Source organism: Eulemur rufifrons, chromosome 6 (genome assembly GCF_041146395.1).
Source record: "Eulemur rufifrons isolate Redbay chromosome 6, OSU_ERuf_1, whole genome shotgun sequence".
NCBI lineage: Eukaryota > Metazoa > Chordata > Mammalia > Primates > Lemuridae > Eulemur > Eulemur rufifrons.
In genome coordinates, this window is record NC_090988.1 from 9,980,936 (window position 1) to 10,007,146 (window position 26,211).

Below are 26,211 nucleotides of genomic sequence, written 5' to 3' on the forward strand. Positions count from 1 at the left end.
TGCTGGAGTTAGGCAAGCCAAGGTTCAATTCTCAGCACCATCCCCACTTCTCCTATGCATAATCTTGGGCAAATTCAGTGACACAGACCCACGGTGTCTTCATCTAAAAATGTGGAAGTTGCAATAATATAGTACTTACTTTAAAATCGCAGTCCTATAGTACAAGAGGTTAATGACATGTTTGGAGATATTATACACATGCACATATGAAATGTGATTTATAAACATGTTATATGAGAACTAACAGTTCATCTTCATCTATTTTTGTACAGGTCACCCTGCTCTTGCAATTTATGACAGAAAATTGCCACGAGGTATTTGGAGAAGAAATCACTTGCCTTTATGGAGAGGTTTCAGGGACATGTGGCACTAGAGGAAATGCCTCAGGTATTGTCAATAGTTGGATTTTTTTTTTGTGAAAAGTAGACATGTGTCTGAAGATGCTGGGACAGAGGTTTTCCTGGAGCCCCTGGCAGCTGACGTGAAGGAGCCTCTGACCCGGGTCAGTAGGTCCCCAGGCTTCTGAACCTTTCTTAGAAGACCTGCCAATAGGTCAGGACATGATAATATTTTGGTAGGCTCAAGAAATGTGCATGATGAGGTCACAGCTTTCAAGAAGTTATTGGTGGCAGTGTGCTATAATATGATGGTTTGAACCTTTTTTTCAATGAAACTTTATGAGAATCCCGAATATATATGGTAGAATGTGCTATGGTTGAAACTAGAATAAAAAGTTCAGACGTAGTAGAGACAGGCCTGTTTTTTTTTTTTTCTTCCTCTCCTTCCTTTTACTGGTCCCTGAGAAACTTCTCAGAATTCTAATGTGCCATGAGCTGCTTTGAAAACAACTTGCATCACTTGGGGTTAGGGAAACACTGAACTGAAAGACACACAGCCTTCCAGAATATGGATTCCTGCACCACCAGATACTAGTTGTGTTATCTTTGGCCAGTTATTCTACGCCACTGAACATCAGTATCTTCATTTATGAAATGTGGATAAAAATAATGTCTTTGTGGTTATTGTAACTATTAAATAAGATCATGGACATTAAAAAACTTTGTAAAAGAGAAATTCATAGGGTTAGTAAATAGGTTTCCCAAGACTAGAGTTAATTATGTATAACAACCAGCAATCCATGTCAGAAGGCAGAGTCTTATTCAGAATCCAGGTATAGCTGGCATTATTTCTTTCATATTTTTCACCATATTTTGGTCTTATGATGTGTTCCTTGTTTAGAGAAAATCTTACTTAAAGAAAGCCCATTCATCAGGACCTGAGATAAATCTAGTATACCCCAACAGGAGTTTCCTCTTTTATTCTGTTCTAACATTTGGGAAGCTTGTAAAAGATACTTTCTTTCTTGAGAGTAGGAATTTGAATACTCCATATGAAAAGAGAAATAAACTAAGCACCATAGTTTGTTTCTAAGGTAATGTGGGCTGTATTTGTACTAAGTAAAAGTGTTAATCATGGTTTGATTTTTTTTCACAGATATTTCTCACTTCCAACTGAGGCACTCCTCCTCATATAAAAAGCTTGGATAATGAACTGAATGAGGACATTTATGCCCCCATGAAGTGATGTGGCAAAGAAACTTGGCCAATGGAGTAGAAGTACAGACTGTTTCAATGTTCAGTGGTGACCTTGACCAACCTGAGGTGGAAGGTGGAATACCCTTCATCCCTCAATGACTTCCTTGTGGACCATCCTGAATAAGAAGATGCTCAAATGGTCCAGCCTTGTGAAGCCAAGGCAGTCAATGTTGCAGTGCGCACAAGTGTCCTGCTGCGGGATCCCGCCGAGGCCCTGTCTGGCACACCCCGCCACCTGTCTGTAGCTGCAGCAGAGGCAGCAAAAATGTGAGGCAAAACTGGTGCTGCTGAAAGCCCAGCATCTACTGTCTGGATCCATAGCTTCCCTATCTCAGGGAGTTTTATCAGAAAAAGCTGTGTAGTCCAGCTGTGATGCTCTTCTGTGTCAAAAAGATGAGGACTATCTGAAGCACAATTAACCCCTCCATGCAGGGGGGTAAGAGAGGGTTTTAAAACAGAGTTTATTCACAAGCACTGATACCAGCAAGAAAAATTCCACTCATCAAAACATTAAGAAGACAAGCTTGTCTGGTAAGCGAGGAAATTGTGTGAAAATTTTCCACAAGTCCAAGCCATTGGCCATTTCTGGGTCCTCACAGAATCACTGCAGGAACAGCTGCTTGATTTGGATACAACTGGAAACTCCCCACCATGGGCAACACATGCCCTCAAGAGGTCAAGGAAACAGCAGCACAGCTCAGAGCGCAACATAAATGACTGCAGAGGCAAACTGTCCTTTCTCTGGAGTACTTGTTTAAAGTAGCAGCATAAAAGTCTCCAGGAATCTGTTCTCTTTCATGAAGAGGATTATCTCAAACTACATAAGTCTCTGCAAATAGACGGACAAAAGCTTTTTAATCAGAGTTCGGTCATGGGGATTGAGGTGGACAAGAGTAGTGCCACCAACCAAAACACTGAGAAGATTTTACACCCAAGATTAATCCTTTGCCCACGGAGTAGCCATCCCAGCTTATCCTCTCTAGGTACCTCCCCATTGGGCACACCAGTGGGCTCTAGGACAGTGCTATTTCTCAGATTTCTGAACACTCTGTGTTTATACCCAGTGAAACTCCTCTCCAATAGCTCACACTTTTCAGGCCAAAGAAAACACAAAAGGCTCTCTTCTTACTGCAGCAGTTCTGGCCTTGTTTCTGGAATGCCTGGACCCTCATCAGGGCAGGCCAGCAGCTGCCCGGCTTATACAAAAAGGACACCAAAGAGTGGCATTCGCGAACACATTCTGTAACTCTTCATCCCACCACATGGCTGAGAAATGGTGTGGCCAGCATGAAAAACTGATCCCTCAAAAAGAAAGCAAAGGCAGCCAGACCAGAGGAAAAGAAGACAGGTCCTGTGGAAGGACACTTGGAGCCACCTCCAAATGTTTCTGGTGTTCTAGAAGAAAACTCACTGCAAGAGGAACAGAATGATGTTCCTTTAAGGGCAGTGGAGGGACTGGGAGCTGTGCTGTCAGCCCAGCGGTGTGGTTCTCCCTGCCAGGACTCAGACAGACTCTGTAGCTCCAAATTCAGCCCGGTGGAAAGCAAACTCAAGCTGTGCGTGAAGTCAGCAGAGGTCAGTAGGAGGCAGTAGAGCATGGTGGCCACAGCTCCTCTGATTCTCTGCCTTGTGGAGGAGCCTCAGCCAGCTCTTCGACTGTGGATTCTGTGGCCAGCCCAAACTCAGGGCCTACAGTCGTCTGTGATGTTGGGGACAAACATTGAACCACAGATATTTAACCATGATAAGAAACTGATGTCCACAAGAACAGGAAATGGGACAATAATAACATAAAGATGGCCGGGCGCGGTGGCTCACGCCTGTAATCCTAGCACTCTGGGAGGCCGAGGTGGGCGGATCCTTTGAGCTCAGGAGTTCGAGACCAGCCTGAGCAAGAGCGAGACCCCACCTCTACTAAAAATAGAAAGAAATTATATGGACAGCTAAAAATATATATAGAAAAAATTAGCCGGGCATGGTGGCGCATGCCTGTAGTCCCAGCTACTCGGGAGGCTGAGACAGGAGGATCGCTTGAGCTCAGGAGTTTGAGGTTGCTGTGAGCTAGGCTGACGCCACGGCACTCACTCTAGCCTGGGCAACAGAGTGAGACTCTGTCTCAAAAAAAAAAAAAAATAAAATAACATAAAGATAATAATTATTATGACCCCTTTGTATAAGATACCTGGGAGAGGTAGCATGAGGATAACCATTGTTAATACTTGTGGCAGGAAGAAATAATAATTCTCTTTACTGAAATAAGTTTATAAAAATTTTATGCCAAAAAATATTTGTTACTTAAGTACTTAGAGGTTTTTCCTTGTTACAGCATGGGATTGGTCCTGTCATGTGGTTTTAGAGGTACTTGCAGAGGACCAGAGAAAACATTCTCTGTAGAGGAAGCATGTCTCTGTAGAGGAAGTCTTGAGATTGGTGTCCTGAGAGGGCCAGGATGTCACAAATGAGGAATAAGGGATGGGGAGAGAGAGGAAGTTGTACAGAGAAACCATCCACATTTTCATAAGTAGCCAAGAAAGCTGCTACTAATCAATGCATTAAGAAGAAAAGCATGTCTGGTGACGAAGAAAAATCATGTGAGACTTTTCTCTAAATATAAGCCAGTGGCCATTTCTGTGGCATTTTACAGTCATGTGTCCTCACAGAATCATTCCAGGAACCAGCCAATTCATGCACCCAGAGTGGAGAGAATAGTGATTAAAGAATGCTGGGTAGCATGATGTCAGGTTTTTTCATTGGCTGTGTTTGTTGATTTGTTTTTTTTCACTAGAGATGGAGTCCTTTTAAAAGGCTTCAGGAAAAAGAAATGTGAAGGAAAAGAAAATGGTTGCTCAAGATATCCTAGTCTTCCAAGGATTAGTAGCATTTTTCTTGCCTACTTAAAAAATGTGATAAAATGTGGTAGTTTGTTACATAAAGACATGGATGTTTAAAATATAAATATGCTCAAACAGAATACAACCATGATGAAAACTTTTTTAACCTGAGATGGCTCTGAATGTCTCTAAACTTTGAATCTTGCTATAGAAGACATCTGTCTTTATAAAACATTCCTTTCATCAGTTGAACAGACCGTGATTCTGAAACGGGAACTTCTTATTACCTGATATTTTTATAACGATCTCACTTTTCCTCTTCAAAAGAAAGTAGGTTGTTGCTTGTTGAAAACCCAGCCAGTGCACTCATCAGCAAAAAGCTTGATAACTTTATTCTGGTGTTTAGACTTTGGTGTCTTGAGTCCCAAGAGTTTCCAGGTTGGACTTTCTTACAGCTCTGAGGAAGCTCTGGGTGGTGACTCAGTTTATCCTGCTGGGCATCCTGCACATAGAGGGTCTGGAGATGATGCTTTTTGGTTTTGTTTTGTTTTGTCCTTCTACATTTTCACCCTTGTGGGGACCTGCCCATCCTACTGGCTTTGTCTCCACCCAGCATCACACTCCCACATACCTCTTCCTGTGCGAGCTGTCTATTTTCACATAGTTTTCCTTTCTGTGAGATCCCCCAAGATGCTGCTCTACCTCTCAGGGAACAGCCACACCATCTGCTATGCAGGTTGCAGGTCCCAGCTCTTCTTTCACCATGTCCTGGGCTATACTGAGAGTTTCCTGTACTCAGTGATGGCCTACAACTTCTTTGTTGCCATATGTCACCATGTACACTATACCATCTTCATGAGCCACAGAGCGAGCACCATCCTCCTCTTGGGGACCTCATTTTTGGGCTACCTTCAGGCCACCTTTCTCACCACTCTGGCCTTCCAATTGCCCTAGAGTGGCCCCAATGAGGTGGACTATTACTTCTTGATATTCCAATGATGCTGAAGCTGCCTTCTGCAGACATGTCAGCCCTGAAGATGGTGGGGTTCGTCAACATGGGCCTCAGGCCCCTCAGCTCTTTTCTTCTTATTCTTTCCTCCTACAGTCACATCATCTGTCCCATCTTGCAGGTCTGCTCTGCCAAGGGCCGATACTGCTTTCTCCACCTGCAGTGCCAACCTCACTGCCATCCTGCTTTTCCACCTGCTAGGGGTCCTCATATACCAGAGGCCAACCCCAAGCCCCTGTCTGGATGCAGCTGTTCAGATCCTGAATAACCTGGTAACCCCCATGCTGACCTGTTGATCTACAGCCTCAGGAATAAAGGGCTTAAATCATTGCTGAGGAAAGTATTACATCAACTGCTCTTCCTTCCTGAGCAGTTGTAGAGACAGATAAGTAGCTTACACTTCCACCACACTTTGTAGGTTGGGAAATATTTTTATTCTCACAAATATTTTTGAGCTTAAGAACACAGGTATTATTATCTCCATTTTACAATGTGGGGACTAAGACTCAAGGAGTTAATGTAACTCATCCAAGGACGCTTAAGGACTGAATGGCAGAATGAAGACTCTCGGACTGGTTTTCTGACTCTGGACCTGCGCTCTCTTGAGGGCAAGGTAGTGCTCAAGATGGAGGGATGGACTCTTCCCATGGACCTTCTGCTTCTCCTTCTTTATTTTCTTCATCTTCCTCCATCCTCTCCTTCTCCCCCCCCCCCACTGGCACTTCCTCCTCTTGGCTGAATTATTGTGTCTTCAAATGCCTGCATTGGATTAACCCTCATCTTATTGTTCTCAGAGTTGTTGAAAAAGTGGGAGAAGTGCATGCCCATGGCTTCAAATGGTATCCTGTTACTTCTATATCGTAAAGTGGTGTAAAGAGAAAGACTTCTAGCCAGCACCTGAGGCAGGTCTCTTACAGGCAAACCAGAGGTACGTGTGCTGTATCACTTCTAAACCCTGCCCATTGGGCTTAGATCTGGAAACAGATCCTGGCTGTGAACAGGCAGCATGTGAGTCAGGACAGAAGGTAGGTGGGGGAATCCATGGAGTGGTGACTGTGCTATGATTCTGTGTTAGAAAGTTTGGACTTGGCTTTGTCTTGCTCTGCACAACCAGGGGATAGTATTAGGTCCAAGCTGTCATTGTTGTGTGTTCTTGGCTTCTCTGTTTACTAAAAGAGTTTGATATCTAAGATCCAACTCCAGCTGGATTCTGATTTCTTTAAAGGCTTCTCTGTCCCCCTCCAAAATTTCTGGCAAATATCTCTGTATTTTCCAGTTATTTCTTGATGATCCTTTTTGAATGTGTAACAGAACCGAGACTTATTCTGAATTTCACTTATTTGTTTTCCTTTACCTACAGTGCCTGCAGAGAGCAAAGCCATGATGGGAGCATCCCAAGGGGAAACCTATAACATGCACACTGAGAGTGAAACGAAGAAGATGGCCAGTGACATGGCATGGGGAGGATCATGAAGGGGGTTTTCAAAGGCATGTTCATGGGGTCAAGTTCTGTTCTGTTTATTCCCTGCTCTCCCTGGACCCTGTTGATTTGTTCTATATCAAATTGATTGAAAGAATAAATGACCAGTCAGAAATAATGGTTTCAATCACTCAATTTGCAATTTTTTACTTTTTTCATCAACAGTATTGTTACTTTTACAAAGGTAATTAATTATTCATGCTGAGAGAATAGCATTATTACACTCACTATTATATTTTGTCTTTGTTCACTTAGGGTAATTGGGGAAATAATACGGTAATTATTGGAATGCTAAATTAGTGAGAAACAGTCCACCCTATTATTTATCATTCTATGTTTTACATTTTGTCTAAAATATTACTTTAACTCTTGGTTCAGTAATATTCTATAATAATGACACCATCAGAAAGCCATCAACCAGGTTCAATGTAATTACCTTCCAGATAGAATGTTCATCTTCCACCCTTGAACTATCTGTAAATCATGTTGGTTATTTGGCATCCTCTGATAACTGATGAGAAGGAGGGTTCTATTTAGTTCTGGAGTTAGATAACTCATCAGGGCTATCCAAAGTAGGGCTTGAAGCAATAGAAATCACCTGTTCCTATATTCAACAGCTACCCACAGTGGTCCTCCACATTGCATATTTTTGTAACACATCATTTCTATTTGATTAAGTAACGTCCCTGGGCACTTATGTCTCTATTGGAATATTGTTACTATAAAAACCATGAGTTCTCAAAATAATTTTAGGTGTCTCTGTAATAGAAGTTTCAATTAAAGCCAATATGTAATTTTAACTGAAGATCAAAAATTACCTATCAAAGAGAGTAAACCTGAAGGCAGCCTCACATAATTCAAGTCCAACTTTGAAGCCATTATCTCTAGGTGACAGCCATAGGCCTTTGCAACCTTTGTAAAGTTTTGCTCTGCTTAAGTGTATACTGCTGATGTTTCTAATATTGTTTGAGCAAACGGGTTGCAGAGTGCCAAAGGAATCAAGTGGCTCTGTGGAGCAACAATACAAAATGCTGTTATTAATAATTACAGCCCCAATCAAGTTCACTTTTTTTCCTGCTCATTTTGTAAACAGAGACTAACAAAATTCTCAGATGTAGTGCAATTTCTCCAGAAACCAAACAACCCTTAAATCTTTTTGCCTCTTGTGTTGACATTGGAGCTGTCAGAAACAATCACTTATTTCATAGTTTCTTGAAGAATATCTCTAGTGGCTCCAGCCCAAGCAATGCTCAGAATTTTAGAGCCTTCCTGGGTTCTATACTTCAGCCAGGTTAATAGGCCACTCCGTAGTCATATGATTAACCACCATTTGTAATTCAGTCTTTGTTTGATCTTCACATTGAGATACCAACATTGTGCCACCAATATAATGAAATAACAATGCATATCAGTTGAATCATAGCTAAGAAAGTTTTCAGAAAAAGAAAGACAAGTCACATGTTTGGAGAAAACATTTGCAAAACATGTGTCTGATAAATAGCTCGTATCTGAAATGTATTTTGAAACATTTACAATTGAATGAGAAAACAAATATTCTAATACAATTTTTAAAAGTTAGTCAAAATATTTTAAAAGACACTTCAACAACGATGATGTACAAATATGAAATAAATGCATGGAAAGATCAGCAATGCCATGTATCATTAAAAAATGCAAACTGAAAGTAAAATTAGATGATTCCACTATACATGTACTAAAATGACCAAAATTAAAAGGCTAACACCACCAAATGTTGGCAAGAATGTGGAACTGGAGGACTCTCATACATTGCTGGTAAGAATGAAAAAAATATGATGACTTTGGAACACACTTTAACAATTTATTGTACCGCTAAATACACACTTACCATACAACATACTAATTCCACTCCTAGAAATGTATCCAAGAGAAAGAAAGAAAAATATTCACCCCAAAACATAAACCCAAATGTTTACAGAAGCTTTATTCACAATAGACAAAACCTAAAACAACTCAAGTGTCCGTCATCCGATGAATTGATAAACAAACTGTGATATATCTATAGAATCTATACAATTGGTAACTCTCAGTGGAAAAAGGAGGAGACTACTAATGCCTGAAACACTAGGATTAATCTCAAAGCATCAGATTAAGGGAAAGAAATTAGTGACAAAACTACATGCTGTAAGATTCCACATATATAAAATTCTAGAAAATTTAAAATTACTGTGACAGGAAGCATATCAGTGGTTTTTAGGGGTTAAATTGAAGAAAGAAAAGCATTTACTGCAAAGGGGCATAAGGAAACTTTTTAAGGTAATGGGAAATTTTAAACCATTGTGGTGATGATGGCGGTTATATGACTGCATGCACTTGCCAAAATTCAACAAATAATGTTTAAAATTGCCTACGATACATAAATTGAAACTCAGTAAAACGGATTTTAAAATATATACATACACATACACATATATGTAAATAATCTCAGTTCAAGCAGCAGCTTAAACCTTTTAAGATATTATGAACATTTTGTTGTTCTTTTTTTTAAGTTTTCCAAGTCTCTCTTTCCATGAGGATTTCAAACAGATCTCTTCAGTTTTTTTTTAAACAAAATAGAGCACCCAAGAGACTCTTCCAGAAGACCTTAACTTTGTAACTGTGATTAGTTACTTCAATTCTAACACTCTGATTACAATAATAATTAACCTCTTTATGCAACAGTCCCAACAGTCATTCTAAGCCAAATCTCTGAAGGTGAACAAAAACATTCTTAAAGATCACAATTGCAATCACATTGCCTTAGGGCGAGGTCATATTATTTTCTGGAGAAAGCAAATGAGTTGGATACATCTACAATCAAGTGACAACATGGCTGGTGAATAAACAGGACTGCCTAAACAACACCACGAGATTTAAGTGAATACAAATATGAAATTGTCTAGCAATCAGGGCTCTAAAAGTAAAATGAGATACTTCAAGAACGGTGAGTTTAACATCACTGGACAACAACTTGTTGATGTTGCAGACCTTTCTACAATCAGGTTGGCTCTTAAACCTTTTAAGTTCTTTTCTAATCTGACATTTTATGGCTTTTAAAAATTCTAATTTTCTGGTTCCCACAAAGAAATAGAAAGTGAATGACTAGACAGGGAATCACATTCGTACAAGTGAAAAGAAAATCTGGGAGTTGAGAAATTTTTGTTCACTTTACCATGGGTCTAAAATAAAAGGCAGAAGGCCTATGCTTAATTCAGTTGTGTCTTAGTTCTTGATTCATCACCAAACCTAACGATCCTGCCCCTCTTGACAAAAATGTCATCCAGAATATACATTGCTTTAAACTCACAGCAATGTTCTGAGATTAAGACATACTGGAAGTGTTGAAGATTAAATGATAGTATAATACTGCAATTTAGTCTAAGTCAAGACTTAGACTTCTTCAATTAGACTAAGTAAAATAACTGAGAATAGTAATCAGAGGTTACAAAAAGATGGTTTTTTAATCAAGGGAAGAAGGAGTATTTAAGGAAAATCTCCTTTCAAAACCACACCCAGTGGTTATTCAAGTTAAGTATGATATGGGGAAGAATCTTGGCTGAGACAGAAATTTATAAAGAACACAAAATTGGAGTAATAAAAATTTTTCAAGAATAGTGGATGGTATGAAGTTAGAAAAAATACTCCAAGTTCAATTTTCTTAACTGAAGAAAATACCAAATGCTTTACGATCAGTGTGATATAAGTATACTTTACTATGAAATTGTCTATTATATGATAAACAGTCTGAGTCTTACCTAAACTTGTTTACATGTGTATTTTATAAATTAAACTGTAACTGCTGATCTGTCAAAAATTTTAGTGAGGGCAGATGTTAAATTTTATAGCTTTACTGTAAGTATGCAATTAAATGCTTTTAATATACTTTAGTGACAATTAATTTTTTTCACATTTTACTGATAGCAGCAAAGATCTGAAATTATCTCCAACCCCAACTGCCACCACATCTTATTCCATTTCTATTCACCCTTCCCCAACACGATGTTCTTAACAAACAGTTGTTGAACACCAACTAGGTATAAATCACTGTGATGGCACAGTCATTGGACCCTGAGTCTCATCTCATGACTGTCCCTACTGTGGAGATGAGAAAGATAAGATTCAGGATGCTTAAGACTCTTATTAAAAGATCACAAAGCTACAAATGACCAAACAAAAAATTCAACACAGGTTCTCTGATTCTAAACCCTGCAATACTTTGTCCTTTATGCCACATTTTCCTGACTAATTCCTGAATCTTGAACTATGCAATTTATTCAATTTTCTAAGGATTTACACACATGCTAATGAGAAAAAAGTGCCCCCCAAAATGAAAGCCTTAATTTGGCAAGGTGACAATTAAATTGTTACAAACAGATTGTTGTAGTCCAGAGGGCCCAGGGCCTTTCTTCCAAGACATGATGAAGCCCTGAGATCATCTAAAAAAGGCCAGGTTGGTATTTTGTTTTTTTTTTTTTCCCCATTCTCATGAGGTTAACAACTCCACTGGGGACAGTAATGCTACATCTTTAGTTCTTCTCAGAGAACTATATTTGACCCAAAGTGTAGCAAAATTAAAACTCTCAATACCATTTTTCCCCATCCTGATAAAATTTTTAAGACAAGCATGGCAAATAGCAACTCCATTTGTTTTCAACTGACCTATCCAAGATTTATTTTTGTGTGTGTTCCAGTAAAACTTTATTTATGTACACAAAACTATGAATTTCATGTAATTTTCACATGTAATGAAATCTTCTTCCTCTTCTGATTTTTTTTCCAACCATTTTAAGAGGTAAAAACAATTCTTCATGCATAGACAAAGATTTGGTCTATGAGCTATAGGTAGCTCAAATCTGGTCTAAACTATATATGGGCATTTTAACAACCAAAGTCATTAAGACATTTGAATTATTCGAGAACTGTCATGATTAAAATCCATAACTTTAGAGTAGAGTGTTTAGCTTTGTCATCAGACATAATTTGCACAAACCCTAAGGTTTCATTCAATTCATGGTATTCTACTTACTAACCAATTTTATCTTTGCTGAAAAAGTGATTTCTTTGATGTTGGTTGGTTAGAATGCCTTCATATACTATCATTTAAGGTTTTTCAAAGGACAAATCCCTTTTAATTACAGCATCAGTACAATTTGCAATCATTTTTCTCCTTCAGCTTGGTTCAAGAATTGCAACATGAAGCACTCACCAATCACATAAGGATAAAAGGCAATGAGTGAGTTGGCCATCTCTAAAATGGACAATGCTTTCCCCATTTAATGCGAAGAGTAACAGTCTGGGCCGGGTAATCTAGCACTTTGGGAGATCAAGGTGGGAGGATTCATTGAGGCCAGGAATTCGAGACCAGCCTGAGCAAGAGCGAGACCCCATCTCTACAAAAAATAGAAAAACTAGCCAGGTGTGGTGGCACATGCCTACAGTACCAGCTACTTGGGACACAGAGGCAGGAGGACTGCCCAGCCAAGGAGTTTCAGGCTGCCATGAGCCACTATGATGCCACTGCACTCCAGCCCCGGTGATAGAAAGAGAGACCCTGTCTCAAAAACAAACAAAAAATGGTAAAATTGAAAGGGGCTACAGAGATTATCTAGTCCTCACGCTACTCAGAGTAAACTGATAGCCAGAAAAGACAAGTCATTTGCTCAAAGCAACACAGCTGGTTAGTTTGTGGTAGAGGTGGGATCAGAACCCAAGTCTCCTGACTGCCAGGTCAGGGGCATTTTCCATTGTATTTTGTGACACCCACTTCAGAGTCTGTTCAATAATGTGTTTCATTATGCAAATCAGTAATACTGCTGACCAAAACCCGTTCTGTGTTATTACCATAGTCACCAACTATATTCAGTATGTACAAGGACTCCTACAACTCTTCTCCACTTACAACAGCAAAATGCTACTCTAAATTCATAATTGTTTTCAATAGAAACTTTGAGTGCAGTAATAGCAATAATAGCCATTTAATAAAGATAGGTAACACTTATATAATTAAATTGAATTAATTAACCAAATTAATCCCCACAACAATTCCATGAGATAGTTATCATCCCAATTTTATACATAAAGAAACTGAGGCATGCAGACATCAGGAACTTGCCCAAAATCTCACAGTATATGTGGAGCTGGGGTTTGAATCGAGACAGTCGGACTCCACACTACGCTCTTATCACCCTTAAACGGACTTATTGGAAAACCAGTAGTACTCACGTGTGAAATATTATTCACAAAATGTATTCCTGCTGCAAATATAAATTGATATACCTTTTCAGTAATTCCAGAGCTTGAGAACTACTGTAACATGTTTTATGCAATAAACAGACCCTTTATGCAGATATTCTTTCACTGAGCGCCCTCAGTCATTCATGTTAGTGCCCTAAGTCCATGCCCAGTAAGTAGGGAGAGTTCTTTTGCATCCAGGGAAATGGTTAATTTGGAAGGGCTGAGGGATTACTCAAGTGGAAAATGTCTCTTGTTTTTCAGGGTCTACTTGACATTTAGAAATACAAAGAGGCCTTGACTGCACAGCACTTTTCCACATGTGGCTTTTAGTGAGTCCATGCATGAGGAGTCAGAAGATTGCTTTTCAGGGGTGTATGTTTTTAAAACCTATTTGCACGTCTACTTGACTCCCTTGTTTGGTTGGTTTGTTTGTTTGTTTGTTTGTTTGTTTAAATCAATGACTATATCTCCCTCTTCCTTTTTTTTTTTTTTTTTTTTAAAGAGATAGGGTCTCGCTCTGCTGCCTATGGAGGAGCGCAGTGGCACAATCAAGCTCACTACAGCCTCAAACTCTTGGGCTCAAGCAATCCTCCCACCTCAGCCTCCCAACTAGCTGGTACTACAGGCACACACCACCACGCCTGGCTCCATGACTGTATCTTCTGAAGTACTAGATTTTTTGTTCAAATATATCTGTCTTTTCTGGGGTTCAAGAGCCTCAAAGTATACATTTATGTCAAATTAATAATGTTTTCATCTTGTGAACATAACCATTCATTCTTGACTCCTTCAAACTCCTCCTCTCATTTCAAACAGCACTGCACTTAATTCTCTTTTTTTTTCGTGTGGTATGTTTTAATTCCTACCTTGCACTAAATAGCCACAAATTTGAGCAGAGTTTCTCACCAAGGACTCAGACAAATTTAGAAGTAAAACAAAATGACAGCACAGATGAGCAGGAAACATTCAAATCTTATGAAAGATATATCCAGAATGATTTTCATCATGTTTTATTTTACCTTGCTCCTTGCTATATGTCATCAGAAGACAGAAATTTTGGGACAAGCCACAGATTGCTCTGGTGGGCAGAGCCTGGAGAGAACCAAATCTTTCTCCATGGGGCTGGCTGAAGCAGACCACAGGTACTGGGGCACTTGGGGAACCCACATACTCTCCCCATTTCAAGCCTTTTATCCGTGACAAAGGACTCTAAAATCAAGAAAAGTAAAAAGTATGATTTTTAAAAAAGGTGGTAATACAGAATCACTTCTAATTTAAATTCTAAACAAAGGAAGAGAAAGTAATATAAATTATAAGTTCTTGAGGGCAGGAATTATTTTATACTTCTTTATTTCCCTATGCTTAGCATATAGAATATCTGCTCCTTATTTGATTTTTATTCTGTGGCTCTGGCCTAACTTGCATTAAAGTGTCTGGCTAATATTTCAAAATTCCTTGAAATTTGAGCAGGAAAAAAAAAGAATTTAAGTGCATTTCTTTCTATCTAGCTGAAATACTTAAAGTTGACTCCTACAGGAGGATTGTAATTTGGCAGTGTGCCAAGCCATATGCCACACATAGTACAGAAAACCTCACTCAACTATGACTGATGTCAGGGAACACCTCTGATTTGTCTGTGTGCCTGGAATACAGCAGGTTCTTAAGAGATGTTTGATGAATGAATTGAAAAGTATTTATCTATGGAGCACACTGAGAAGACTAGAGCATCTCTAGAAAATACTAGGAAGTGCTAGAGAAGAAACGAGGTAAGAAGGACTTGTCAGTGAAAAACAAAAGAGGAGGAGCTTGAACAGTGGGATTTGGGCACAGAAAACTGAGGGAAGACTCTGTAGAGTGACGCCATGTGCCTGCTCATGAACAGTAACGAAAGTTTCCTCCACCTCAAATAAAAATAATTACCAAGAAATTTTGAAATCAAGCAGAGAAGAAACCATGCCCTTTTTAGGAGTTTCTCCCAACAGTTCTATTCTTTTTGTTCTCTTTTCACTGTTTTATCCTCTCTTAATCTCTTCTTTTTAAATGGACTTTTCCCTCTTTCAGACATTTAAAAGTTTAATTATTTTAACTCTTCAGGGGAAATGCTACATAAATCTAATAAAAATAATATCCTAAGCAATTTTCAGTCAGTTCCACAAAAAACCTAATGGTTTTCAGTGAAATTTGCTTATGTTATTTTTCAATGAATGGAAGAAAAAGGCATCATTGGCCTACATGTTTAAAAACTTATGCCAGTTTAGGACCTTTAATACTTCTGTCAGATTGTTTAGGGGACATATGTTAATATACAGTCTTAAATGGTATCAGCGTCTTAAAAAAATGAGTATCTCTGGAAAAGTTGAAGAGGTTCAGGAATGCTAAAGTGGGAACAGAGAGGTTAGGATCAGATATTTTGAAAACTAGCTTTTTCTAAAATTTTGTCTATCAGTGTTAAAGTGGAGAAAAACATGTGTGCTGAGCTATAGTTATGATTTATCATTCACAATTCTTTGCCAGAAAATTCCTTTTATATAAATTGCAGAGTGTAAACTTTTAGTTTTTCAATTACTCACAGATACAATGGAACTGTTTTACATCATACTATGTAGAAAATAAGAGTGCTTTATTTAAATGCTTTCCATACAGCTCTGATTGTTGTAAACTTCAATAATGAAATGCAGTTCACACAAGCATATCTGGGTCATCCAGATGACCCGTTCATAACTGAGGACTGTGGCTCAGCTTCAGGGCTGGCGTTTGCACTTTGTGTAGATGTCAAAGTGAAGGCCCAAGGAGTCAAGGAGCAGTACCATGTGGAAGGCTTCACGGTGGGTCAAATAAAAAGCAGTGGCATAAATGTCATTACACGTCACACAGACATGCAGCAAGCCAAACTTTAAAGAACTTGTGCTTGAGAAGACATTAATTTAAGAAATAGTGAGAGTCCACTATATGCCAGGCACTGTCCTAGGAACTGGAGATACAGTGATGAAAAAGGCAAAGTCCTTATCTCCATGGGGTCACCACTCTAGCTGGGATGGGAGAGAGAGACATATCAGTAAACAAATACATATACAGTGTGTCAGGTGGTGGAAATGCTATATGAAGCCAAATGAAGAAGGGGAAGAGGACTGAGAATGATGGAACTGCTGTTTTAGATATAATCAGATTTAGGTACAATCAGAGCTGCACGGAAAGCATTTAGATGGTGCTCAGGCAAGACTCTGAGGAAATGTCTGTGCAGAGACCTGAATGAAATGAGTGAGCAAACTGGGGCTAAAGCTGGGGACAGGTTATTCCAGGTGGCGGAAACAGTGCAAAGGTCCTGAGGTGGGAATGAGACCAGTTGGGACGACATTTCCACTGTGATCTTTTATATAACATATAATATGCCAACTTAAAATGAGCAATAAGTACAGCAGTAAATTAAATGGCACTTATTAATTTTCAGGGATGTACTATAAAATTACTTTGCCATATTAAAGTAACAGACTGTAGTTAAAAATAGTGACCCTGGTAATGACAGTGACTAAAATGATTTGTGAGGCATCATAAACACAAAGTCAAAAATACAGCTTTCTAGCATGAAACTCAATATTGGTGATTTGGTTTTAGTAAAACAACATTGTCTATCATACTAATATTTTAAAATTAAATTTTATTGGTTAGATAAGTTTTATTTGTATTTAACATGTAAATTTGACAAACGTGAGCTATGAGCATAAAGAATTTACATCTAGTGTTCTGTCTGACATAAAGTAATATTATTACAAGGAAAAACTGTCAAAACAAGGCCTGTGAAAACCTTTCCACTTAAAATGGATCACAGATTACTGCAGTTTGAGATACACTGCTTTATTTCATTTAAGGTCCTTCACAACCTCTTTTCTTTACCGTGTCATTTTTTGTGATTTCCTTCTGCAAACTCTTATAATACTTTACAATTCACATTTTACCATCTTATGCTACTTTTATAATGAAGAACTGAGTTGAAGATTAAAATCCATTTTACTTTTAAGGCTTGCTCGCTTTATTTTTCTATTTCAAAGTAAAAATTATACCTATTTCCTATTTTTAGGACAATACTTTTTTTTTTTTTTTTTTTTGAGACAGAGTCTCACTCTGTTGCCCAGGCTAGAGTGAGTGCCGTGGCGTCAGCCTAGCTCACAGCAACCTCAAACTCCTGAGCTCAAGCGATCCTTCTGTCTCAGCCTCCCGAGTAGCTGGGACTACAGGCATGCACCACCATGCCCGGCTAATTTTTTCTATATATATTTTTAGCTGTCCATATAATTTCTTTCTATTTTTAGTAGAGATGGGGTCTCGCTCTTGCTCAGGTTGGTCTCGAACTCCTGAGCTCAAACGATCCGCCCACCTCGGCCTCCCAGAGTGCTAGGATTACAGGCGTGAGCCACCGCGCCTGGCCTAGGACAATACTTTTTACAATTACAATCTGGAGAGGCCAAAGAAAAATATGTAAAGTTTCCCCATAAGTGTAAACCAGACCATCCATACCGTTGGTCAGGACTTTTGGTTGCAGATGATAACCAGGGCCCTGCTACGCATGTGTACACTGGCATACCCATGCTTCAACTGCTCTGTAGTCCTGCGGTTCCTCCCCTCTTGTTTGCAAAATCCTGTTATGTCACTGCCTTCAGAAGCTTTCCCTGGTAATACTCCTTCTCTCTGCTCTCTAAGGGAGTCTACTGTCTGACACAATCAATTTGCTTTTCCTTTGAGCTCTCCAAAGCACTCTCTTCATATCCCTAACACAGCATGTACCTCACGCACGATACTGCTTTTGCTGCCTGCACCTGTCTTGCGCTGGCTGGTGCACAGCTTTAGGCCAGGACCATGCTATTCATTTCTGTGTCCCTAGAGAGCCTAGAAGAGGGCCTGGCATTGCAGAAGTCTAATCAGGTTTTGCTGAATTCTACTGAAATCCAAGTGACGTACCGGACAGGTGATTTCTTTGACCTGTTCTCGAGTATCTCTGAAAGCAAACTGCACTAACAACCCCACAGTGGCCGGAAGCTCTCCTTCAATGTTGAGCTTGGCTCCAGGTCTGCTTGCATGAGCTGTGTGGAACAGCTGATGAGCAGTCTGCCCATAGGTCTTTATCATGGTCTCCAGTGCCCATCTCTGAACTGGATCTTCAACTGCAGAGACATCCATTCCAAATATGTCTATACAGTACAAGAGGAAAAGAACAAGAGACATGTAGCATAAAGCAAAACTTGGCAATAATACCAAAGGGAAAAACAATATTTTCTTTTCTTTTCTAGCCAATGGTTTACTCCTCTCTATTCCAAATGGAAATGATTTAAAATTGTCTTTGATCATTAATGGTCCGAGATCAGAATAGAAGCAATCAATGTTTCTGAATGGGTGAACAAAAATAGTGTATCTTGACTATTGGTTTTAATTAGGTATGTTTATTTAAGACCTGGGACTATGTATGACTTCATGCATAATACCAAGTTATTGAAGAAGTTGCTTGTCCAAAGTGATATACAAGAAAAGGCAAAATGAAGTTAAAAAACAATGCTGGTAGGTAGTTCAAGAGAACATTACTTAGGTCCTAAAGAAAATTATAAATGATTCTGAAAGAGTAGCAATGAAAATTACAAGCTTTTTAATGTAAATGGTATTATTACCTGTTTCTTCTTAGTGCTGTCATCCCTTAAAATCAGATGGAGAGCAATGTGCATTTACTTGTTTATTTCTAAAGCTAGCAGTCAGTAGCGGAATATAGATTGGCCATATTTTGTGCATACTTAATTGAACAGTTTAGCTTTTGACATTTAATCAATCATATCAAATTTCATTTACATATCTAGATATAACATTTCTATAAGTGCCAAAATAAAATTTCAAAGATACTTCACAAGTTAAATAATCTTCAACACTATTCCCCTCACCATCACTCCCAGCACCAGGGGTCAAATATTTGTTACAGATGCACATCTAAGCAGGGCATTTGTAATGGCTATTTGTCTTTTTTTGTTGTTGCTGTTGTTTTGTTTTTTGAGGCAGAGTCCTGCTCTGTCACCCTGGCTAGAGTGCCGTGGTGTTAGCCTAGCTCACAGCAACCTCAAACTCCTGGGCTCAAGCGATCCTACTGACTCAGCTTCCCGAGCAGCTGGGACTACAGGCATGCACCACCATGCCTGGCTAATTTTTCTATATATATTTTTAGCTGTCCATATAATTTCTTTCTATTTTTAGTAGAAACGGGGTCTCACTCTTGCTCAGGCTGGTTTCGAACTCCTGAGCTCAAACGATCCTCCCACCTCGGCTTCCCAGAGTGCTAGGATTACAGGCGTGAGCCACCACGCCAGCCTGTAATGGCTATTTGACTTAATGTACTAAAAAAACAATCAAATGCTGATTGGTATAATCCTATAGCCAGAATTCTTTTAAAGTTTATTTTTCTCCCATTCTGTAGATTGTTTGCTCTGCTAATTATTTCCTTGGCCATGCAGAAGCTCTTTAATTCAATCAAGTCCCATTTATTTATTTTTGTTGTTGCTGGGATTGCCATTGGGGTTTTCTTTTTTTTTTTTTTTTTTTTGAGACAGAGTCTCACTCTGTTGCCCAGGCTAGAGTGAGTGCCGTGGCGTCAGCCTAGCTCACAGCAACCTCAAACTCCTGGGCTCAAGCGATCCTCCTGTCTCAGCCTCCCGAGTAGCTGGGACTACAGGCATTCGCCATTATGCCTGGCTAATTTTTCTATATATATATTTTTAGTTGTCCATATAATTTCTTTCTATTTTTAGTAGAGACGGGGTCTCGCTCTTGCTCAGGCTGGTCTCGAACTCCTGACCTTGAGCGATCCACCCGCCTCGGCCTCCCAGAGTGCTAGGATTACAGGCGTGAGCCACCGCGCCCGGCCGCCATTGGGGTTTTCTTCATAAATTCTTTGCCTACCCTGGTAGCTAGAAGAGTTTTTCCAATATTTTCTTCTAGAATTTCTATGGTTTCATGCCTTAAATTTAAGTCCTTTATCCATCTTGAGTTAATTTTTGTGAGCGGTGAGAGAGATGAATCCTGTTTCATTCTTCTGCATGTGGCTATCCAGTTATCCCAGCACCATTTATTGAATAAGAATTCTTTTCCCCAGTGTATATTGTTGTCTGGTTTGTCAAAGATCAGTTGGCTGCATATGGATGGTTTTATATCTGGGTTTTCTGTTTGATTGCAATGGCCTATGTCTCTATTTTGTGCCGATACCATGCTGTTTTGGTTACTATAGGATTATAGTATAGTTTGAAGTCTGGTAATGTGATGCCTCCTGATTTGTTCTTTTTCTTAAAATTGCTTTGCTATTCAGATTCTTTTCTGATTCCACATGAATCACAGAATTATTTTTTTTAGATCTGTGAAATATGACATTGGTATTTTGATGGAGATTGCATTGAATCTGCAGATCACTTTGGGTAGTATGGACATTTTAACAATGTCAATTCTATCGATCCACGAGCATGACATGCTTTTCCACTTGTTTGTATCATCTGTGATTTCTTTCCTCAAGCTACACATCCAATAAAGGACTAATGATCAGAATCTACAAGAACTCAAGAAAATCAGGAAGAAAAAAATCAAACAACCCCATTAAAAAGTGGGCAAAAGACATGAACAGAAGCTCCTCAAAAGCAGGTAGACAAATGGCCAATAAACATATGAAACAATACTTAACATCATTAATCATCAGGGAAATGCAAATCAAAACCACAATGAGATAACACTGTACCCCTGTTAGAATGGTTTTTATTAAAAAGTTCAAAAACTATAGATGCTGGCATGGATGCAGGGAGAAAGGAACACTTATACACTGTTGGTAGGACTGCAAATTAGCACAACCTCTATGGAAAACAGTATGGAGATTCCTCAACGAACTAAAAGTAGACATACCATTTGATCTAGCAATCCCACTACTGGGTATTTACCCAAAGGAAAAGAAGTCATTTTGTCAAAAAGACACCTGCACTCGAATGTTTATTGTAGCACAATTCACACTTGCAAAGATGTGGATTCAGTCCAAGTGCCCATTAATTCATGAGTGGATTAACAAAATTTGGTGTATGTATACCATGGAGTACTACTCAGCCATGAGGAAGGATGACTTAATGCTTTTTTCAACAATTTGGATGGAACTGGAGATTATTCTCCTAAGTGAAGTATCTAAAAAATGGAAAAACAAATATCACATGTCTCACCATGAAATTGGAACTGATGAACACATGTGCATAGAGGGAAACACATCTCAAAGGAAATCAAGCAGGGGTGGGGGGGATGTGCAAAAACTACCTAATGGGTACAATGAACACTATCTAGGTGACAGGCACACTTTTAACTCTGACTCTTACAAAAATGATCTGTATAACCAAAAACATTTGTACCCCCATAATACTTCGAAATTAAAAAAAAATTATTTTTAAATATGGCTTTATATTCTGTGATACCGGTTTCTGTTTATTAGTGAATGATAAATTAAGGTCAAAAGGCATTTCTATATGCTTTTTTGAAAATGTTAACGATTATTTGTACTTAATTGTTAGCAGACATTATCCTATATGAGTTTCCCTACTCATTGATGAGGTTGGTATTATAAATTACATTTTACAAATTTGTACATTTAGGTACAGAGAGGTTATTTGCCCAAGGTCACACAACAAGTGGCAGAATCACAGAGTGAGGATTTGAACTCAATTCTTAATTCGGAGACTGTGTACTTAATCACTACTTTGTTTTGCCTCATGAATTGAATTTTATTAAATTCTTAAGAACAATGGCATAAACTCTATCTTTTTAAAAGTACTAAAGTCCCAAAGAAGTGAAAATTCCATTCACATGAGAATTATCTTGTATGTTTAGTCTTCGGATACTTTTAATGTGAATTTTATATAAGAATAGCTGAAAAGATGGTGCCGGATTGTAGGCACAGAGTATATTGAGGTTAAAAGTTTTTTTCCAGTCTAGACAATTAATAATGAAATTAAGAATTTAATTTGGACTCTGTCTCTTTTCTGTCAACAATTATCAGACTTTCTAGCCATAGGGAAGGACTAGACTAAATGGTATCCAAAAACTGGCCCCTGAAAACAGCAGTGTACATGTTTCTCAGGAACCACGTTGCATCACCTAAAACTCTTCTGAACTTGTTGAAATTTGAACACATCTTTTCATTTGGAGACTGGCACAAACCAATCTCAGTATCAAGCAAAACACAATTCCAAAAGGATGTGTTAAGTTTCTTCTCCAAGCCTTAGTTGTTCTGCTGAGCAACATTTACTATTACTTTTATCACTTTCTCATCTACTCTGTTAAGTCAGTTAGCATTGGCTAGCCACTAAATAAATTCTAGGAAGAAATAAGGTTTATAAATATTTATTTTTTCTCAGAAAGTATGGAGGGCCATTTAAACAAATACCTCCCAACTCACTGAGGAGAAAAAGTTGTCAATCTAGATGGAATTCAGAAAAATTAAGGCAATTCTGTAAGGCTATGGTGGGGTCACAGGCTCTAGAGCTGAGACTAAGGAACTGTGGAACAAAAGAAGCACACTGTGGGTTCTGTTCAAATTTTAAGATTCTCTGTAGCTTCCTAAATTTTTTAAAAAAGTACTACTACAAATTCCTACAATCTAGAATGTGCGTATACTAAACCAGGGGTTCTCAACCGGCAGCACTTTCACCCTCCGGGGATTCTTTGGCAATGTCTGGAAACATTTTTAATTCTCACCACTGGGATGGGGAGGTGGTGGTACCAGTGGCATTATGGGGAGAGGCCAGCGATGCTGCTAAATATCCTACAATGCACAAGGCAGCCTCCATGACAAAAAAATTACATAGTATGAAAGGACTATAGAGCCAAGGTTGAGAATCCCTGTACTAAACTGTAAGTCTAGATGTAAATTCAAAAGCCAACAAATATCATTTTAAACTAGTGAGATAAAAAAGTGAATGGGGGTTGAGGTGGTCCAGGATTTAAAAAAAATCTATTCATAAATACACAATGAAGAAAACATAATATTACATCTGAATATATTCATAACAGTAATATGAATGAAAAATATTGATAAATTTTAGTTGACTGGGAGTTTTATATTAATGGATTCTTAGGCTACATTAAAAGAAATATAGTATTAGATGGAGGGAGGTAAGAGTTGTGTTAAACACTGCAATGGTCTCAAACCACATCTGAAATATTCTTTTTTATTCTGACTGCCATTTTTTAATAAGGACACTCACAAATCAGGATCTGTTCAGAAAGATCTTTAGAATAGTGGCAGGCTTGGAAACCATAGTAAACAAGGATGGCTTAAACATTAGTTTTCAAACCTCTTTATTAAGTATAAAACTGTCTTATTTATTGTCTGGTATTCCTTGCTGAAGCTGGGAGAAGGCCGTGCACATAGGAGGCCCTCGACCTGAGGTCAAATTAACCAAGGATAATTAACCGGAGGAAAAACAAGAGTGAGAGAGAGAAGGGGGAAAGGGCGACGACCTTCAAATATTTGAACAGCTGTCATGTGGAACATTTGTTCTGTGTACTTACAGAGAGACAAATATATGAAAGCCCCTTTTACAAAGTCCATTCCTCCAGGAGGACATATATGAGTAAAAACAAAGAAGTTCAAGATGGGTTGAGGAAAGGAATGGAAAATGATTCCACAAAGGATTCTGGGTGCCAGGAGAAACAACTATAGAGCTAATACCACAGTTCTCATTAGAAACTGACAGCTGAGTGTGTCTCTATTTGCACACAAACCAGGAAATTAACTCCTATCTGAGTCATCTTCAGGGCTGCAGGCTGCTGCTTACAATGCGGAGGTAGAAGATTATTAACTAGAAAGCTACTACAGTGAAGGTGCCAGTGTGGCTCTCCTATTAGAGACAGGAGTTATAATAAACTATGATAAACTACATTAATGTACCCTATGTACAAATAATGTACGTAGGCTCCAAAGGTAACTTACATGATTTGCAATAATTATTAAGTTCAATGTCTTTAAAAAGTGAATTGCATATACTTCAAAAGGGTAAATTTTATGGTTTGTGAATTACATTTTAATTCCTAAAAAGTGAATTGCATTTTTATAAACATAGATATGCTTAATTTGAAGCTAAAATCTGAAACATTAGTAAAATGATTTGGCTTACTACAGCTTTTTGGTGAAGGACTAAATACAATTCTTTTTCCTGTGGTTTGATTAGTCTTGATAGTTCTCAAAAAGCCAGTCAAATTTATTTTTTCTTCTGATGACCCAACATGACTTTTTAGGCAGTTATAAAAAAAAAAAAAAAAAAAACCCTTACTTTGATAGGCTAAAAACATTTTCGTGAAAGGAGACATCCTATCGAGAAAGTGGAGCACAGTGCCGCTGTTGGAAGAGTGGGAGCCGTAGTGATAGGGCTGCACGGGAGGCATGGGGTCATCTTCCCCGGCTCCTTTGCGGTACTCTTCCTCCAGGTATGGAAGGAAACAGTGAGTCGGAGAGAATTTATGACTGTGGGCCCCAGGCAACACTGGAAAAGCACTGGATAGTCTTCTTTTCCATCTTTCTCTCCCACCCCTTTGCCGCCATTCTCTACCGCCTGCTTGCTCTCCCACCTGCTTGCTCTCCCACTTGTGTCTGGAGACCTCAGCCTCCTTGAACGCCCTGGAGTCTCCTCCTTGGGGCCCCACCAAGACCAGAACAGTAGAGAAGCATGTTACATTCTTCACCTTCACTCTCTCATTCCCTCACGGAAAACTTCCCTGTTCTGCATCCTAACTCCCAGCACCATGCCTCCCAACTAATGGCTTATAATGTCTAAGCTTATCAAGCACTCAAAAATGAAAGCTGTTTCTACCACTAGAGACATCTGCATTTTAAAAGAGAATTTCAAGATGTAATGCTATATTATTTGGAGAAATGCTTCTCTAGAAGTGAAAACACAATAGAAATGTAAAAACTGTGTCATATTATTGATATTATTAATCCTATAACATTTTATGGCTATTTTGTAGTATAGTTGCAAAGACATAGAAAGAAGAATATGGTGGTTTTTTACTGCTCCTATCTTCTCATCATAAAGCAGGAAGCTCATCCAAACATTTACTGTCACGAGTCTCATCTCCCAGAGCTTCTGTCTGGCTCTGATAACAAAGTCAGGTGCAGTGATTTTCAAGAGTCACTTCTTGATTCCCACAGCAATGCTCCATTTCCAACTGCTGAAGAATCAAATAGTGACAGTCGTAAAATGCTTAGAAGAATGTTTCTGGAAGTGCGATATAAAATAATGTGGTGAATATGAGAAAATTGCTTCAGCTGCTCCTATCTTGATACTGTTGTGCAGAATACAATGTGTGGCTATGGAGTTCTTTTGAATTTCCAATAGAATTTTACTGATATTAATTTCACAGAAAGAGATAATTTGTTTCTATTGAAAAATTTTAAGATCTGGTAAATTTCTGTTTAATAAATCAATGAATGCATAATTTCTTGAATATGACTAATGCTTATGGTACATTATAAATATATTGTTATATAAATAACACTAGGGGTATGAATAGCAGATCCCTGGAAATCTTTGTGATTTTTATAAGGTATATGATTATTATATATTTGAATAGATAATGAATTATTAATTTTCCATTTATGCTAAAATAAATATTTTCTTTTTCTGAGTAAGTGGTATTTGGTTTTTTTTTTTTTTGGAGACAGGGGCTTGCCCTGTTGCCCAGTATAGAGTGCAGTGGCATGATCATAGCTCACTGCAACCTCACACTCCTGGGCTCAAGCAATAAATCCTCCTGCCTCAGCCTCCCAAGTAGCTGGGACAACAGGTGCTTACCATCATGCACGGCTAATTTTTCTATTTTTTGTAGAGACGGGGTCTTGCCCTTGCTCAAGCTGGTCTTGAACTCCTGAGCTCAAGCAATCCTCCCACCCCAGCCTCCCAGCGTGTTAGGATTACAGGCGTGAGCCACTGTGCCCAGCCTGGGCAAGTGTTTTTAGAGAATTAAGATAGAAGATGATATTTAATTTCACATAATGAT

The 26,211-nt window shown here is 38.7% G+C and overlaps 1 pseudogene; it reads left to right on the top strand.

Annotated features, from left to right (window-relative positions):
• The first annotated feature begins 1,731 nt into the window (after positions 1 to 1,731).
• Positions 1,732 to 5,814, top strand: LOC138384754 (olfactory receptor 10D1B-like; annotated as a pseudogene).
• The last annotated feature ends 20,397 nt before the right edge of the window (positions 5,815 to 26,211 follow it).